The following is an 18,111-nucleotide window of genomic DNA, read 5'->3' on the forward strand; positions in this document are numbered from 1 at the left end:
GCACTTACATTCTGTTCATATACGCTTTATGAGTCGTTGTTATTATTAGCAACACACGTATGCATTCCCTGTAACGTTAATGCACTTCGTAATAAAATAAACAATCCCCGGCCACGTCTGCGCAATGCATCACCAATAATTCATAAATCACCCTGTGAAACATCATGTAGCTGTTTTCTGTGACACAGTTGGATGGACAGAGCGAGGATCCACTCGTTTGCTGTTCAGTTTGCACCCCCATGAGGGAGGATGAACGGGACCACATGCTGGGACCTGCCTTCCGTCACACATCCACCGTCCACCCTTCTCCCTTACCCTCTAGGCTGTCACACGCCCAGAACTTAATACGGTTCTACCTTTCTTAGAGCAGGTACACACATTTAATGTTTGATCTCAGCCCAACTCATTCAACCAAAAACATTAATTTTATAGCACTGAAACCACATTTGAATAATATGCTAGTTCTCCGTCCCCTGAGAAGCGAAACCTATCTGAACAGACATTCGTTAAAAGGACAGACATCTCATTTTTTTAGGGCTTTCAATTTTTCACTGTTTATGAAACCCTGAAGATACGCATATCATTCTGTGTTAAAAGGTTAGCAATATCTTAATTCCTAGTAAGTTTAAAATGCTGTTATTTGATCTGTACTCGTACTTTGTGAAAAGGTCAAATGTTATGGACTATCTTTTTAACAAAACACTTCGTATTATCTTGTTATTGACTTGGCAATGTATTTTTGCACCTGTTAGTGGAGAGCAGACGAAGGAGCAATGAGGACGCAGAAGGCCACGGAAACCACAGCATGAAAGACTCATAAAGCGTATCAACAGCACATGTGGTCTGTTAAGTGACGGAGTTGTATGATGATCTCTCACTGGCAAAAGATTCCGGACTAGTCCTCCAGTCGGATCCCCGGGAGTGTTGGACTGTTGAGGGAGGGGGTTAAGGGAGGCGGTGACCATGAGTAAAAGACTGAGTAACCAACGAAAGGATAACAATCTACGAATTTGAACGTGGCAGGGACGCGACAAAATTTGAAAACGGATATGCTAAGGCTCGGCCTAGATATAGTGGTGTCAGTGAATTAAATCGAAAAAGACAAGAATTTTTCATCAGATGAGTATACGATAATATCATCAGCAGTAGAAAATGGTATACCGGCAGTAGGATTCGTTGTGAGTAAGAAGGTAGGGCAGAGAGCGAGTTGTTAAGAACTGCTGTGTGACAGGTTTATTCCCATCAGAATCGACAGCAAACCATCACCGACAACGGTTGTTCAGGCACACATTCCGACTTCGCAAACCAAAAGTAAACAGACATAGAGAGCATATGATGATACTGAACGGGTAATTCGGTACGTAAATGGAGATTAAAATCTAATATTCAGGGGGGACTGGAATGCGGTTGTTGTTGGAGGAGTAGAAGAAAGGGTTACTAGGACTGAGTACTAGGAATGAGAGAGGAGAAAGACTATTTAAGTTCTGCAGTAAATTTGGGGTAGTAATATCGAATACTCTGTTTAAGAGTCGCAAGAGGAGGTGGTACATCTGGAAAAGGCACGAAGATACGAGAGTATTTCAGTTAGACTACATCATAGTCACGCAGCGTTTCCGAAATCAGATACAGGGTAGTAATGCCTACCAAGGAGCAAATACAGACTCAGATCACAATTTGATAGTGATGAAGAGCCGGCTGAAGTTTAAGATACTACGCAGGAAGAATCACTGCGCTAAGAAGTGGCACACGAAAGTACTAAAGAATGAGGAGATAAGCTTGAGGTTCTCTGAGGCTATCCATATGGTGATAAGGAATAGCTTAGTAGGCAGTTCAGTTGAAGATGAATGGACATCTCTAAAAAAGGGCAGTCCCTGAATTTGGAATGAAAAACTTAGATACGGAAAAGAAACCGCTGGTAACAGAACAAATACTTCAGTTGATCAACGGTAGAAAGAAATACAAAAATATTCAGGAATACATAGTTACAGATAGGGAGTGCAGATAACTTGATATGAAATGGCTACATGAATAAGGTAAAGGAATCGAAAAAGAAATTGTTTTCGAAAGAACTAACTCAGCAACAGGAAAGCCAAATTAACCTTTGGTGAAATTAAAACCAATGGAGGTAACATTAAGAATGCATTGGAAATTCTACGATGAAATGCAGACATAAGAGCGGATGGGTGGAAAGAGTGCATTAAGGAGCCTCTGTGATGGAGAGGACTTGTCCGATGACGTGATAGATGAAGAAATACTAGTCGACATAGAAGAGATAGGAGATCCAGTATTAGAAACCGAATTTAAAAGCGTTTAGGAAGACTTAAGATCGAATAAGACATACCTGAGTATAGGTAGAAATTATACTCGACGAATCCTGAAACAGATGACATAACTGCAAGAAAGTTCAGGGATAATTTGTGTCTTATTTCTGAAACGTACCCGCCTCAATCATTTACAGTAGATTTCTATCTACCATCAATATGTTAGCTAGAACTCTAAAGTCAGTGTGAGGAATAATACTTCCTCCAAATTTGTATTAAATATACTCCCGAAATACTGTACTATACTATAATCGACACTAGTTATAACTGTAAGAACCACGCCATCACAAAATGAATTTAGCGGATCAATTAGGTCATTAGCCAAACTTTGGCTCATCTTACGTCCGGAATTACCCAGTTCAGAACAGACATAATTTTTGCTGTAGTCTACCAGAGTTTGTAGGTCCTATTCCTACAGAGCGACGACAAGTTCAATTAAAAAACTTACGTATTCTACGGCTACATTCGTCCTGCGTTTGACCTGCCCCCTTTGAGACAGTGACCTTTCTTTGACTCTTTGATCAAAAGAAGTGCCCGGTCCACACCACAAAGGCCCCACTGAACGAGAGCCTCCACCTATGTATAGTTCATCGCTGATCTATCAAGCGGATCTCGATATCTCTCGATCCCATGACGCAAGTGAAAGAATCTGCTGCCCACACGGTCACAGAAGCGTCTGAGTCTACAAAATAGTCTTTCGGTCCAGTACCGAAGACCAAAGGCCTGCAACCGCTCCTGTCAACGATGCTGCAGATAATGTTCTCCGCGTTCATACTGCAAGCAATATGGCTGTCTTCGGCACTTCAGATAGGTGCCGGAAACATGAGAGAAGCTCTTGTCACAACACATGGTCCTGCTGTTCAGCAACTGCAAGTGAAGATTAAATGTGGTCCCTTATTTTTCAAGGTCGATATCATTAATGACTGAGAAGGAAAAAAAGTTTTCCATTTTCTATTACTTCCTCAGACATACCGTATGGGTCAGAAAGATTGACTTCTACTGTTCATACCATTCAACTACCCTTCTAAGCGAGCTACCTCCTTCACCATATTGAATGGATTTTGATTTATTTCAGACTTTAGTCAGCCAGTCGTGATAAAAAGTTTTTCTTCCGATTCTCTTACATAAACAATATCGTCGTTCAAAGTATGTGCAAAGGTCATTCCGAAGCAACGTTAAATAAAAGATTAGACCATACTTAATTTTGTAATGAAGATAATAAGTTATGCAAGGCGTAGAACACTTGGCAATCTGTAAGATCATATGATTGCAACCTATTCTCAGTAGATTCATTTCCCATACAAAGAGGCAGTACGTTACTCAGATACTGTTACTATTTTAGAGGTCTTTTGAGGAACATTAACAGGAGTAGTGAGAGTGAGAAACGTTAATCAACTTGCAATTAGTTCCAGCAATTGAACATTTATGGCATAGAATTCCCACTCCACATCAGAAAGAATAATTACATCACGAGCAAACATAAAAAGCATGTATTTAATTAAGGAAATTATCGGCAAGAATGGTGGGATTTGATACTTCGGAAGTTAATGAAAGGAAATTGATCAATTCGTCCTGAATAGTCGATGACCCAAAGGTAGGGAAAATAATAAGTTCGTCATACCTAACAAAATCTGATTATTTCAATAAAATCTTCCCCAGGGTACGATTATAATACATATCGGAAATTCCTTTTAACCAGTTAAATTCAAGATATGAAATAAGAATGGAAGCCTATGACAACACTCCGCGAAGTAAAAAGCATTTATTCTAATAAAATCGGTATACTGATAATCATGTGCTTGCATATAAGGATTAATTGCACTACAAGAAATCAAAAGGACCGCGTTTGACGAATGAGTGATGAATGGAAATTGACACCATAACGAAACATTTAACTGAACCCTCCCTCATAATCCCCCAAAAACTTGCTACAATGGGTCGTATTCATTTACTAGCACGCCACGACAACTTAACTCTATAAAAAACACAGGAACGGAAGGGAATAGAAGAATTTGAGATATGGTGCTAAGAAGAACATTGATAATTAGGTGGAGTGCTAATTACTCCCAGGATACTAGAGGGAGTTGCTGAGGGCAAGAACTATAGAACAAGACAGAAACTCGAATACATCCAGCAAATAATCGAGGACATAGGTTGCAAGTGCTACTCTGAGATGAAGAGTTTGGCACAGAGAGAGGAATTGGTGGCGGGCCGCAACTAATAAGAAAGGTACATGAAAAATGGGAACTAACTTTCTAAGCCCACGTGGTCACTGACGAACTAGGGATAAAGCATATCTCAAAGACTGCTTTTAATACTTGAACCTAATTAGACTGGAAATTGGAGCATCACTACAAGCATTCTTAATTAGTAGCCTGTCATGAAAGTATTGCTTTACTAACCCCAACCGACATTCTAGTCTGTACAAAGCATCCTGAATTAGACCAGATTAGGTTTCAAAAGAACAATAGCGTAAGATTCTGAGCTAGACGAGGGAGCCTTATGGGCTCGGGGTTCTTTGTTAGGTATTCAGTTGGTGGTCAGATCATCCTGGTTGGCGAAATGGATCAACACAGTATGCTTTTGTCTTTGGGGATCTTGTTCATCCATACATGCAGTTTATCCTTCCTCGGCACAATTGCATCTACCAGCAGCCAACTGTATTTAAGACTTGATTTTTCTTTAGTCTTGCTTCCGTTATTAACCGAAACGTAAGAATTCCATCTCTGGTGCTTTTAGCTTTCCTAAAGTCAAACTGAACGTCATTTAACACATCCGCAACTTTCCATTCTTCTGTACTACAGCAATGCAAATCTTTGGACTGGACGATTGTTTTCGGGATCTGACACCTGTAGACTTTTATGAGGAAAGCTGAAAGACGCTGCCTACTAGGACATAAAAGCTAGACCCGATTATATGTGACATCTATTACTGTAGCCTCCCCAGACATCCCCGATAAAATATGAAATGCAAGCACATGTGCAGCAGTCGTTCTGTACCAGACTTGAAGCGTTTACTCCCACTTCCTGTGGACATTTTGACCACAACCAGCGGTCAAATGTCTCGGTCATATTCCACATGATTAGTGTATGCACTTGTGTTCTTCTTTAGTGTTTGCCTCGATCAGAATCCACATAACTAGTGTATGGACTTGTGTTGTTCCGTAACGCATGATACCACAGGTACTGTACAAGTGTCGATGTGGAAATTATCCTAAACACGATATCCCGCAAATGACTAGCATTACAATCCTGCAACAAACACCTTCTACATTATAATTGAAGACCCAAAGAAACTGGTACACCTGCCCAATACTGTGTCGGGCCTCCGCGAGCACACAGAAGTGCCGCAACACGATGTGGCATGGACTCGATTAATGTCTGGGGTAGTGTTGGAGGGAAGTGACACCATGAATCCTACAGGGCTGTACATAGATCAGTAAAAGTACGAGAGGGTGGAGATCTGAAAAGCTTGTTTCAAGGAATCCCAGATATCTTCAATAATGAACATGTCTTAAGAGTTTGATTGACAGCGGAAGTCTTTAAACTCAGAAAACTGTTCCTGGAACAACTCTGTAGCAATTCTGGACGTGTGGAATGTCGCATTGTCCTGCTGGAAATGCACAAGTCCGTCGGAATGCACAATTGACATGAATGGACGCAGGTGAATAGACAGAACTATGAACATTTATTTGAACTATTATTATCCTAAGAATTGAGCCATGTGCAGCTCGTGTACCTGATGCTTATTGCTTGACATCTTGTCTTTGCGGTACTGCCGTCACATTTCTTATTCGATTTACTGGCATCACTAAGTTGCTGGCTTGCCTGTCCATGAGTGCCAGCAGTAGCGCTTATCGATAAGAGCACTGTCGTACTATCTTTGGAGCGACCGCTACTATTTCCTGATCGACATGCGTTGGGAGTTGAGTGGGTACTGAGAAGCCGTGAGATCCGGACAGCCATGACTCGACCGACTGTTGCTGGCAAACATGACTTCAGTGGGGTCGACCTTGGTTGGTCGTTGAGTCGGTCGTCTCATCGGACGACGTGTATTTGGTCACCGACCGCTTCCGGGTTCTCCGTGTGTGTCGACTTGTGATTCCTCTTAGTTGTTCCACAGTGACTGGTTTTAGTATTGTTCGAGTTGTTTGCGGAAGTGTTTCGCGGAACTGTGTGTAGCTTGTGCGGCTTTGACTGAGCAGTTATTTTAATGCTGTCTGCATCATGAATTGGGTCAGTCAGTTGGGACGGAGCAGCGAGGAAGTCTCCACGGTGTGAGGCCAGGCCGTGACAGCTATCAGCGTGCACACGCTGTCGGATCATGAGGGGCTAGCTGTGAGAGCGACTAAGTTCGTTGCCCACCGAACCTGGACGCTGAAGCTGAGTGATCAGTTAACCTGTTATGAAACCTCAACTATTGTGACATCTATTTGTTCAATTGTGGGTTGTTGCTCCCTGGGCCGTTCGGGCTAGCAGCAACATATGATGTGTTGGAGTTGGGAAATCTTGCAGCCATCTTCCTATGTGGCCAGTGAAGTGCCCTGTGGCCGTTAACGCCCCAGTTACCTGCCCCAGTCGTCAGTGTAGCTTTCGGGCAGTGTGCGTTTACTCGTCGTGTTGATGTCGTTCGGCATGGTATGCAGTTCGACAACCTTTTAAGTCATTTGGTTCATATTTTGCTTGCAGTGGTTATTGTTCCCTTGGCTGATTTCAGAAGCCAATTTCTGAAGACATGGTGCTGTTTGTATCCTCGTCCTCAGCCGATAATTTCCAGAAGGGAATTGGTTAAATGGTTGGTCGGTCCTTGGACCGTACCTAATTTGGGGTGCCATCTGATTATTTAACCTCAACTCTTGGCTTCTTGTCTCACCTCACCTTACGTTTCAGCTACCTTCTCAGCCCGACCCTTGGCATACTTCTGAGCACTATTTGCTCTGTTTGTTTTAGATTGTGATTTTCAGTTTAGTTTCAAGTATTTTGCGTGGCCTTCGGCCATATATTAATTCAGTTTTTTTTAAATTTTACATAAAGGCCTTCAGCCATGTTAAATTAAAATTTTGAAGATATATTTTGTTTTAAAAAATTCTTTAAATTTGTTCTATCTGGAATTGTTTGTAATCCTGGCCCTAAGCCGTTATTAATCGATATGTTATGTGTGTCCTTCAGCCAAGGATTTAGGTGAACCCCTTTTAATAAAACCTTCAGCCATGTGTATTCTTTAAATGAAATTATTTTTGTAAGAAGGAAGGGGTTTATTTTACATTCTTTGTCTGACTTGTTGTTGAGGCCTTCAGCCGTTGTTTCAAATTTGTTTGTAGCCTTCAGCCGTGCAATAAGTTAATATTTCCTTAATTAGGCTTTAGCCCATTCTGTTTTAATTTTAAAAGAAACTTCTCGTATAGAAAAATTGTTTGTTAGTGTGTTTTAATTACAGTGGTACTTCAAACGTGTAGTGTAGGCCTTAAGCCGCTAATATTTTTCAATTGCATGTTTCTTTTAGAAAAGAAAAAAAAACAATTACCTTCTATTTTTAATTGTTTTTTATTTGTAAGCCAGGCCTTCAGCCCTTCTTGTTTTTGGTGTGGTTTTTGGCCTTCAGCCCAGAAAGCATCTCAAGTTTTATTTAAATAGGCCTTCAGCCGTATTGTCTAATTGTGATCTTTTAAAGCAACGTGTAAATAAGTGGTTCTTAGGAAAATAATGTTGTGTGTTTGATTGTGCAACTCAAAGTAACTGTTTACCGCCCCATCCACAATCGTAACCTTATCCTGTGCACTCTATGTATACGTACCAACCTGGTTTCAAGAATTGTTACTGGAGCGATAGTGGGGCTAAATAGAACGTTATTGCGTCAACTTTCAGCAAACTCATGCCTACGTACTTGTCACCTGTCAGAGTCGTATCTCGATGTACCTGGGGTTCCATATCACTCCAACTGCACACGCCCCACACCATTACAGCGCTTCCACCAGCTTAAACGGTCCCCTGCTGATACGCAGGGTTCATGGATTCGTGAGATTGTCTCCAGACTCGTATATGTTGATACGCCGGATAAAATATGAAACGAGACTCGTCCGACCTGGCACCTTGTTTCCAGTCATCAACAGTGTCGTTGCTCACGCGCCCAGACGAAACGTAAAGCTTTCTGACGGGTTAAAGCTTTGTTTCGTGTAGTCATCAAGGGTAAACGAGTTGGCCTTCGTCTCCGAAAGCCATATTGATGATGTTTCGTTTAACGGTTCACACGCTGACACTTGTTGATAGCCCTGCATTGAAATCTGCAGCAATTTGGCCGGCCGTGGTGGCCGAGCGGTTCTAGGAGCTTCAGTCCTGAAACGCGTGACCGCTACGGTCGCAGGTTCGAATCCTGCCTCGGGCATGGATGTGTGTGATGTCCTTAGGTTAGATAGGTTTGAGTAGCTCCAAGTTCTAGGGGACTGATGATCTCAGATGTTAAGTCCCATAGTGCTCAGAGCCATTTGAATTTGCAGAAATTTGCGGAAGGATTGCACTTCTGTCACGTTGATCGAGTCAATCGTCGCGTCGTTGGTCCCGTTTTTGTAGGATATTTCTCCCGCAGCTGTCGGAGACTTGATGTTTCACTGGAATCCTGATGTTCACGGTATACTGGTGCAATCGTTCACTGCTACCGCGGAGATGCTGTGTTCCATCGCTTGTGTGTCGACTATAACACCACCTTCAAACTCACTTAAATGTTGATAACCTGCCATTGTGCTAGCAGTAACCGATGTGACAACTGCACCAGACACTTGTTCTGTTACATGGACGTTGTCAATCGCAACGGCGTGTTCTGCACGTTTACATATCTCTGTATTTGAATACACACGCCCATATCAGTTTCTTTGGCTCTTCAGTGTAATTTACATTACAGTCAGTTTGTTAATGTCAATAGGCTTTGTTCCATTTCCACAAAAAACACACTTGCTAAGTGTTATTACAATCTCTTGTTTGTCCAACAGTACGAGTACTTGTCTACCAATCCATTCTGTGATTCTCACACATCAGTAGTGCATTCGATTTCCGCAATATTTGTGGTGCAAGCTTTGGATCATTCTCTATGTATATATAAATATCTAATTTGACCACTAGTTGTCACTAACGGTGCACTCGGCTGTAGAAAACAAGATCAGGAGTACTGTGTTGTCAATGGAGAAGTAGTAACATTAGAATTGCGGTCGGTGGGGAGCGTGCAGTGTTTTCGAATGTGTACTAGCCACTAGATGTCACCTCTATATCAGATCCACCAGGGAAACCCGACTTAAGCTGCGAGGTTCGTCTGTCGGTGATGTGAATGTTAAGTGGAAACCCAACATCAGTTAAGCTTTATGTACCATTGAGGTGAATGGTTTTAAGGAATAGCATGAAAGCAGTGGAATAGATCACTCTTCAGTTAAAAGTGCTACCATCAGCCCAGACGGTGCGAATTACAAAGAATGGGATGTAACAGCCGAGCAGCTCCTCATACGTCACACATTTCTGTGGTCAGTGCTAAGCGTCGTTTCAGGTGGAGTAATGAGGGACGCCACTGGACAGTGGATGATGAGAAACGTCTGATGAAATGTGTCACGGTATAGACTGGGGCAGTACGATGGAATCGCTTGGGTTTGGCGAATGCCTTTATGTGTGATGTCAACAGTGAAGTACGGAGAGGGAGGTGCTACAGTTTTAGGGTATACTTCGAGATTAGAATGTGTTCCTGTTATTGCGTTCAGTGTAGGAGACGATGACGGCATCAGAATGACAGTTCACATTGCCTTAAAACAGTATCTGTAGGGCAATGGTTTGTGGACGGTAACATTCCTGAAATTCACAAGCCTGCCTAGAGTCCCGATCTGAAGCCAGTGGAGGACATTTGGCATCAATGGACAGTAACACTACTGAAATGAGCCAGCCTGCCCAAAGTTCCGACTTCATGCCACTTTTGGCATCAATTACGTCGCGCCAGACCACAGTGCCCAATATCGCAGCTTCCTCTCGTTTCGACTCCAGAGGAACAATGGGCTGACATTTCTCCATAGATACCTCATAGAAACTGTCTCCAGCAGAGTTCAAGGTGTCAAAAAGGCTAAGGATATCAACTTCCCATTTAATGTTCACCAAATGTATCTGGATGCTATTGATCACGTAGTATACACTAACATTATATGTTAAGGTGTAATTTCACTGCATATACCGTTAAGCCGTCGGCAATACTCAGATTTATTATCATCAATGAAAATCAGCAAAAGGTAGTGAACTATTGTATTAGCGCAAAAGGATAATTTGGATTATGTGATTGTGAATATGGTTATGAGAGTTTCATAATGTAATCATCTTCAAAAGTACAGAAAATTAGGTACATTAACATAAAATAAGGACAAACATGTTGACAGTTCTCAGTAATTGGTCACAGTACGCTAAAGGGTTTCTTTCATGTAATTAAAATACATCTCAGGGATTATTCGGTAATATATTCGTTTTTCTTTTTTCCTCTGGTATTGTCACGTTACACTAGAGAACATTTTCTAGTACTTTACTTTAGATTAAGCTAACCGGGAACTTTATGTTGCCACACGTTAACTCATCTTCAATAACGCAAATTCTTCGTCTCAAATTACGAAAGGTAGTTGGCGACATGTTCTTGCAGCGGGTATAAATGTGTAACGATGAATATAGGCTGGAATAACGGCTACGTTGCGTCGTTGTAATCTCTCAGTAGTGAGCACGCATTTCTCTTATAGGCCAGAAGCACAGCACGGAACAGAAACTGCTGTCGGAACAGATCTGATGGAACAGTGACTTTCACATATCTCTTCCTTGCACTAACAAGGTGCTTGAACCAAAGAATGTTTACCGACAATTTTACAAAAAAATGGCTCTGAGTACTATGGGACTTAACATCTGAGGTCATCAGTCCCCTAGAACCTAGAACTACTTAAACCTAACCAACCTAAGGACATCACACACATCCATGCCCCAGGCAGGATTCGAACCTGCGACCGTAGCGGTCGCGTAGCTCCAGACTGTAGCGCCTAGAACCGCACGGCCACTCCAGCCGGCGACAATTTTACAGGCCACAGTCATTTATATAGTGCTAATCCCACTTGTCTTTATTTTGGACGTCGTACATTGCAATGCACACATTGTGTATATTCCCTCAAACGACGGCGCTCAGCTGATGCCTGTTTCAAAGCCTGTGGGAGAATTTTTAAAATCCTTTGTCTGCTTGTCAAGAACGTGAGATTTAATTTGTCGATATCTTCAAAAGTTCGCCCGACGAATTCGTCGCATCTATTCCACGACAAATCTCCCCTCAGTAAAATTTTCGAACCGCCTACATAAACAGAAACATTCAAGAACTTACATTGTCCACTATATATATGCAAATACTTATAATAAAGAGACAATAATAATTTTCCGATATAGCATTTCTCTTTATTTTGCTCGTAAGTATTATGCAGGAACTGTGTATTTGTATTGTTTCGCTATTTTTTTATTTTTTTTTCTGAGTGAATATTTGTAACAGAAAATTTTCTCAAAGTAATGAAAGGTATATTAATACGCAACGACTTCCTAACATCTGGGAGTTCCCTCTGAATTTGTGAAAAGACCACTCTGAACCATCTGATGAAGTTATGAGGGTGATGAGGGTGAAAGTTTATGTGGTTTGAGTTCTTGAAACCTACAGCTATTCGTAAGGTTCGCAATGCCAGTGTCCACACAACGATTCAAGCTATTTTGTATTGTTTTGCTGCATTGATTTACATATATGGTAAAACTGCGTCAGTTGGCTCCTTGCAAGTTTTGCGCATTTCATTTCTTTATCTCAATCCTGAATATTTGCATTTTAATTGTACTGCTTTTGAGCCTGACTCACATCCGTTTATACGTACTGGTAACTCTACCTTAATCCACAATTAGATTTAATAATATCACATCTGAATTCATTAAATAGTTTAAATAACCTTTTCATTTGGTTTAATTAGCTAAATTCCCCTTCCAGTTGCTTGACCTCTGCGCACTAGCTTTGCCCTCATTGGAGTTTTGCATTTTTTTCTGCCATCACTCCTTCACTTTCATCTATTATTGCTAAGTTTTCTGCCTCGCTTGCTTTACTTTCTTGTTTAATGACTGTTCTCATTTGTACCAGAGGTAACGTCAATGGGTTGTTATTCTCTTGCGCGTTATTAGCACAGAATTTCTCGTAACTACATTTTGTGGCTGCAGATATGATTTCAACATACAGCTGATTTTACAAGCTCGTTAATACTAGCGGCCGCTAATTAATTCAGTTTCACAATGTGGAAACCTGTGTCCCCTCCTCGAACAATCACAGTATCACTACAGTTACAATAAACCAGTGCAGGAAAGGCATTTCACTCACGCAAATCGTACGGCGCCCGTCCAGTAACTAATGGAACACATTTTTTTTTTTTTTTTTTCGCGGTGAATTTCGGTTGAAGAAACGCGGAATTTATTGCGGACATCGTGGAATATTCCTGCTTTAGCCAATACAGTTTAATTTAATTCCGACAAGTGGCGGCGCTATACTTAGTCTTCTAAATGGCGTCTGTAACGGAGGTGTCTTCCAATCAATAAGATGTCACTGACTTTTTTGTTTTGTTTTGAAGAAAACCAGTGCCTGTAGAATGTCTACGGAGACCTGGCGGAGAACGGAAGCACGGTGAGTCTTTCAGCGAGGCATCTGTCACAGTAGCAACTGGACCACGAAAGCCTGTCCCATCACGAGTTTGCAAGCTGGCTGCACATAGCTGGGACTCCTGAAATGTTGGAACATGCGAACACTCTTATTCGAGGACACCGACGGATCACAATCAAAGATGCCGATACACGACTGGACGTCTCTGTTGGTATTGCTGACATACTAGTCCGCTCTCATGGTGCAATGATTAACTCCGAAGTGTACTGTGGTACCTTGAGGGAACTGAGGTAACCCCATAAAACTGCAAACGAACTACTCCATGACAAAGCAAGGCAACACATAAGTCTGCACAACAGAGAGGAGCTCACAAAGCTACAATGGACTGTTCTTTCTCATCTCCCTACAGCCCGGATGTCGCCCCTGCCGACTTCAATCCGTTTGGCCCAACGAAGGAGGCATTCCGCAGGAAGCAGTCCGTGCTTGAGGCGAGGTTATTGAGGCAGCAAGACGTTGGCTCCAACGTACAAGGAGAGTGGTACCTTGCAGCCATATAGTCCCTCACAGTAACGTTACATTAAACGGAGCCACACAATGTGGTCAAAAGTATCCGCACACCTGGCTGGAAATGACTTATAGGTTCGTGGTGCCCGCCATCGGTAATGCTGGAATTCCGTATGGTGTTGACCCACCCTTAACCTTGATGATCGCTTCCACCCTCGCAGGCATACGCTCAATCAGATGATGGAAGCTATCTTGAGGAATGGCAGAGCCTACTTCACTAAGTGCTGCAATGAGGAGAGGTATCGATGCCGGTCGGTGAGGCCTGGCACGAAGTCGGCGTTCCAACACATACCAAAGGTGTTCTATAGGATTCAGGCCAGGACTCTGTGCAGGCTATACCACTACAGGGTTGGTATTGTCGTGTAACCACTCCGCCACTGGCCATGCATTATGAACAGCTACTCGATCGTGTTGAAAGATGCAGTCGCCATCCCCGAATTGCTCTACAACAGTGGGAAGCAAGAAAGTGCTTAAAACATCAATGCAGGCCAGTTCTGTGATAGTGCCACGCAAAACAACAAGGAGTGCAAGACACGCTTCCATGACAAACACGACCACGCCGTAACTCTACTGCTTCCGAATTTTACTGTTGGCAATACACACGCTGGCATATTACGTTCACCGGTCATTCGCCATACCCGCTCCCCGCCATCGGATCGCCACATTGTGCACCATGACTCGTCAATGCACACAACGTTTTTTAACTGTTAAATCATCTAATTTTTACGATCCTTACACCTAGCGATGCGTCGTTTGGCATTTACCGGCGTGATGTGTGGCTTATGAGCAGCCACTCGACCATGAAATCCAAGTTTTCTTACCTCCCGTGTAACTGTCATAATACTTGCAGTGGATCCTGATGCAGATTGGAATTCCTGTGTGACAGTCTGGATAGATGTCTACCTATTACACATTACGACACTCTTCAACTGGCGGCAGTCTGTGCAGTCAACAGACGAGGTCGGCCTGTAAGCTTTTGTGTTGTACGTGTCCCTTCATGTTTCCACTTCACTATCACATCGGAAACAGTGGACCCAGGGATGTGTAGTAGTGTGGCACTCTCGAGTACAAACGTATGACGCAAGTGACACCCAATCACCTAACCACGTTTGAAGTCCTTGAGTTCCGTGTAGTGCCCTATTCTGCTCTCTCACGATGTCCAATGACTACAGAGGTCACTGATGTGGGATACCTGGCAGTGGGTGGCTGCACAATGCATCTAATAAGAAAACGTATGTTTTTTGGGGGTTTCCAGATACTTTTGATCACATAATGCATGTTGAAATACAGGGTTTGTAGCCCAAATAGTCGGGAATAATCTGGAGCATTGGAATCCTGAATAAAACCATCCTGCTTTCAGAAAAAAGTGATGCGTTACTTATTGAATTCCCCTCGTATATAAACGTATAAATAATGCTTACTTCACGATAATTACAATCATCTATTTACAGTTAGCCCATGAGTAGCGTCGTTCAGTTGTGTCAGTAAGCATCGCCATAATCTTGGTGTGGTGAACAGACGGCTTCTAGAAAAACTGCTGCAGCTTGTCTTCCCGTAGCTGTTTCGCCAAACTTGACGATTCTTCTATAGCAATAGTGATAGTAGTATTAGTCCCTGTACTGCTCCATGTCACATTAACGACTGCTACATAATGAATTAAATTACGAAGGTTGTAATATTGTTGCTGTTGTGGTCTTCAGCCCGAAGACTGATTCGATGCAGCTGTCCACGGTAGGCTATTCTGTGTAAACATTTTCATCTCCGCTTGCTCTATCCAATCTACTCACTGCAACTAAAATTTTGATTCGCTCTACAATACACGCGTCCCACTCCCCCTCCTCCCTTATTGAACTGACTACTTCTTGATGCCTCAGCAAGTCTCCTATCAACCTATCGATTAATTTGCTTACGCTGTGCCCAAATTTCTTTTCATCGGAGATGGATGTAGTAATTCCTTATTATTTAGCTGTACTACCCAAAAAACCTTAAGCGTAGCATTTCTAAAACATTTATTCTGTAGTATTCAAAACATTTTATCGTTCACGTTCAACTCAGTACAACACTTCAATCCGCAGAAAAACTTTTGAACATGACCTCTTAACTTTCACATTTATGTCTGATATTAAGAAATAGTCCATTTTCAGAAACTATTTCTTGCTCTTGCCAGTATGCAATTAATATCCTCTCTACCTCTGCGATCGTCAAATATTTTGCTGTTCATACAACAAAAGTCATCTACTACTTTCAGCTTCTCATTTCCTAAATTAATTCTTTCAATAAAGCCGAATTCGACTACATCGCATTATTCCTGTTGTACTTTTATTGATGTCGTATAACCCATTTCTCAAGCATTATCCATTCCCTAGGATTGCTCTTCAGCGTCCTTTCCCGTCTCTGGTGGAGTTACAGTGTCACTGGTAACCCGAAAAACATGAATTTCTTCTCCCAGAACCTTAACTTCCGTTCCAAATATCTGATTGCTTTCTTTTATTTCTTGCTTAATGTACAGATGGAACAAAATCTTGGGAAGAATGTCAACGCCTCTCACTCCCGTTTCACCACAGCTTTCCTTTTCACGTCCTTCGACTCTTATGACAGAAGTCTGATTCTATATATGTTGTAAATAACCTACAAAGTTTTGATGAGTATAGTCCAATGAAGCCATCTCTAAATCTACAAGTGTTTTCAACATACTTCCACCTTTCTTAAATCTATCTTCAAAGATACGGCGTATAGTTACTATTTTCACGCATATTCCTGCAGTTCTCTGGCATCACAGACCTTCCCCAGGTCGGCTTATACCACTTGTTACATTATATTGTAATCAATTTATCTCTGTGTTTCTCAAAAGTGACTTTTTACACTGATAATTCGTTTGTACAGTATCCATATTGCGTTCCTACTTCGAAAACTGACTTTGTGATTCACACTAGTTGGGAAGCATCTTTACTCTGAATTTCACAACACCAAATCCTTCTGCCTCGAACAAATTAAAATTTTCTATCTGCGCCATTAACGCGGTATTCACTGTTCATCTCCGTATCTGACCAGCTATGATTTTACCGAAACTTGCTGTTTCGTCAGTTTCTTGAGGGTCACCCCGGCTCCCAGAACTCCTGAAGATAGACGTTGACTGTGGATATTGTATCACAAACACAGTCTGTTCGACTGTTTAGAGATGTCGCTAAACCCGCCCAAAGATGTAAATAACCATGCAGAAGCAGCCCCTATTAGACGGAGGGGGTCCGACAGCCAGTCATTCCACGAGGAAGGAGGTACACGGCTCGTGTTGTCTGTAGTTCAATCACGCCTAGACGATCAGTACTGAGGTTCCATTGCGTCCGCCTTGTTACTTTGGGCGAGGAAGGGCTCTCAACAATGAAAGTGTCAAGGCGTCTAGGAGTGAACCAAAACGATGTTGTTCGAATATGGAGGAGATACAGAAAGACAGGAACTGTCGAGGAAACAACCCTCGCTCAGGCCGCCCAAGGTCTACTACTGCAGTGGATGACCGCTGCCTATGGATTATGGCTCGGAGGAACCCTGACAGCAACGCCACCATGTTCAATAATTCTTTTCGTGCAGCCACAGGACGTCGTGTTACGAGTCAAACCGTGCGCAATGGGATGCATGATGCGCAACTTCATTCTCGACGTCCATGGCGAGGCCCATCTTTGCAACCACAGCACAACGCAGCGCAGTATAGATGGGCCCAACAACATGCCGAATGGACCGCTCAGGATTAGCATCACGTTCTCTTCATCGATGAGTGTCGCATATGCGTGACCCACCAACCACTCTGAGGGATCTACGCCGAATCGCCATTGAGTAGTGGGACAATCTGGACCAACAGTGCCTTGATGAACTTGTGGATAATATGCCATGATGAATAGAAACATGCATCAATGCAAGAGGACGTGCTACTGGGTATTAGAGGTACCGGTGTGTACAGCAGTCTGGAGCATTATCTCTGAAGGTCTCACTGTATGGTAGTACAACACGCAATTTGTGAATTTCATGAGCAATAAAAAGGGCGGAAATGAAGTTTATGTTGATCTCTATTCCAAATTTCTGTACAGGTTCCGGAACTCTCGCATCCGAGGTGATGCAAAACTTTTTTTGATGTGTGTATTTAGTACGGTAATGCCGACGTCGTGAATCCTGCAGTTTTCATACGAGTATTACCGTCACCTGTGCTGCGTACAGTGAAGTGCAGCGGTCAGTGTCGCTAACTGGCACGATGCGGATCGCCACTCCAAACGAGATAGCCAGCAACTATTTAGTATTTATATTTTCTGGCAAATGTATGAATTGACAAATGTTTCCACCTTAGTGCTTGCAGTGAAAATCGTTGTACTCCACTGACGACCGTAGTTTCTAATTTGGTCTTGCTTCTGTGTACGACGTGACATTTTTCGTAGGTTCTAACGTCACATAACACTTACTGAAAAGAAACCTAGCCAAAAAACGCACGTAAACGGACAGTTTCGCATCGTATAAGTTGAAAGGTCGCGTAACTTGATTGTTTCACCGGTAACTTTCGTCACTGCGCGTTGGGCATGGG

Source organism: Schistocerca americana, chromosome 7 (genome assembly GCF_021461395.2).
Source record: "Schistocerca americana isolate TAMUIC-IGC-003095 chromosome 7, iqSchAmer2.1, whole genome shotgun sequence".
NCBI classification, from domain to species: domain Eukaryota; kingdom Metazoa; phylum Arthropoda; class Insecta; order Orthoptera; family Acrididae; genus Schistocerca; species Schistocerca americana.